Raw genomic sequence first — 2186 nt, 5'->3', positions numbered from 1 at the left:
GTCTGACACGGGTCTCACTAGGTGAGGAAAATAAACGTTCATCTGTCATCTTTGCTGTCCTTCCTTCCTTGGCGACTGCGGGTTTCTTTTCCTTTGCTGCCTCCTTCCATCACTCACCCTCCACTGCAGACAGGTCAAGGCATAGCAGCCTGGGCACTGCCCGGGGGCTCCCTGACACCGGGAAGCCCTTTCGGAGCGGGCGTGGCCCCTAGGAGGGAGGGGTGAAAGGGGGCTTAGGCGGGCCCAGAATGAAGAAGTGTTGGGGTGGGACAGGGACCACAGTGGGGGGATCTACGTCCGGGATCTCCAGCGCTGAACCCACCTCCACCCGCCCTGGGCTCTGGGAGATAGGCCTACAGTTACAGAAGTCCGGGTTTTCCAAGATAAATTATGCCTGACTTTTCATAAAAGTCCCTGCTTGCTCTAAGGTTGCTGCTGTCCTGAGGAGGGGAACCAAAGCCTTCCCCGCCAGTGCCCAGTGCCAGAAGACGCTCTGGCGGCGGTGAGGGCCCTAGGGGGGCCCAGAGAACCAATGCGAGTGTCTGGAAAGACTTCCAGAAAGCCATGAGGTTACCTACTGGATTGACAAAAAAAAAAAAAAAAATTGTTACCATACAGTGTTGAAGAGGATGTGGGAAATGGGCACTCTACACCCTTCGCAAAAGTAATTCAACAGTATCTTTCAAGTTAAAAACACACATACATTTCTGTTCAGCAATTCAACTTTGGGAGAATCTGTTCTATTGACTAAAAAGATCAGTGTACAACATTGTTTGAAAAGGAATATTTATTACAACAGTGTCTGTAGAACACCAAAACACTGGAAAAACACCTTACAGGTGGAAAAATGAGGTGGAATCGACTCGACGGCAACTTTTTTTTTAATAGCCATTCTACAAAATGTCGTGTAACAACTTAAATTGTTTAGCTATCGATCTTGAAGCATTTGGTTGCATGTATCATAATTTTGTAAAAAAAAAAAAACCTCTACACTCTGTATGGGTGTATGTCAATATATGTTTTTATGAGCATAGGGAAAGTTATTAAAGTTATTAACATTAGTGGAGGGAGGATTTGTTTATTTATTTATCCCTCTGTGTATCCTTGTATTGTTTTGCTGGCTAATATAAATATGCTACAGTTGTTTAAGTTTGAGAGAAGAATTTAATCTAAGTGGCAGGGAGTGAGGAGAGAGAAGCTGTGGAACAAATTCCAGAAGAATCCAGTTAGAGTAGGGAGAACCCAGGGACTGGGAGGTGCAGTTTTGCAGGAAGTGAAAGTTCAGGGTTCTGGCCCAGAGGTCTGGCCAGGTGGGGTAGGGTAGAGGTTGGAGCCAGTTATTGAGCATCCCCTAGGAAAGCTGGAGGGGATGGAGCACCGGGAGCATGTAGTAAGAGGAATTTGAGGTATGAAAGGTCCAAGCGAGTTTCTCTACCCAAGATCTAGAGGCTATTCTGAAGAATTCAAGTGAGACAGACTGGACTGAGTCCATGTCAAGGCACAGGCAATTAAAAATAATACCTTAGTTATCTAGTGTTGCTATGACAGAAATACAACACATGGGTGACTTTAACAAACAGAAACTTATTTTCTCACAGTTTAGGAGGCTAAACGCCGGAGTTAAGGAGGCTGACACAAGAGGAAGGCTTTCTCTGCTCTCAAGAGGAATTCTTCTCTCTTTTGAGCTTCTTCTGTTCCTCAACAACTTCATGTGGCTTGGCATCTATCTTCCCTCATCTCTGCTTACTTGCTTCCTGGATTGCTCAATCTGCTCTTTAAAAGAGATAGATTTAAGACACACCCTATACTAATACTGAGGTACAGAAGAGTTGAATAACCGCTCAAGGTTATGCAGCTGGTAACTGAGGTCCTCTGGCGCTGGAGTGAGTCTTTGCTCTTCCAAGCCACAATGAAAGCACCACCCTTCCCTTCCAAGGCGTAACCCGGACCTCCCCCTCTCAGGTAGGGGTAAGGAGGTGAGAAGGAGCCCACTTGCGCGGGGAGCGGGGCAGGGAGTTTCCGGAGCCCAGGCGGCGCTGGGCTGCGTGTCCCCTCTTGGGGCTAGCAGCGCTAGGAGCAGCTTCCTTAGCTGGGCGTTCTGTTTGGGGCCCAGGCTGCCCACACCTCAACTAAATCACTACCAAGTCTGTAGACTCCTGGGCCTCAGGAATCGCTGTGACCCCTCC

The sequence above is a fragment of the Trichechus manatus genome, unplaced genomic scaffold (assembly GCF_000243295.1).
Source record: "Trichechus manatus latirostris isolate Lorelei unplaced genomic scaffold, TriManLat1.0 scaffold00188, whole genome shotgun sequence".
NCBI classification, from domain to species: domain Eukaryota; kingdom Metazoa; phylum Chordata; class Mammalia; order Sirenia; family Trichechidae; genus Trichechus; species Trichechus manatus.
The sequence above is the reverse complement of the archived record's forward strand: the minus strand, read 5'-3'. Positions refer to the sequence as shown.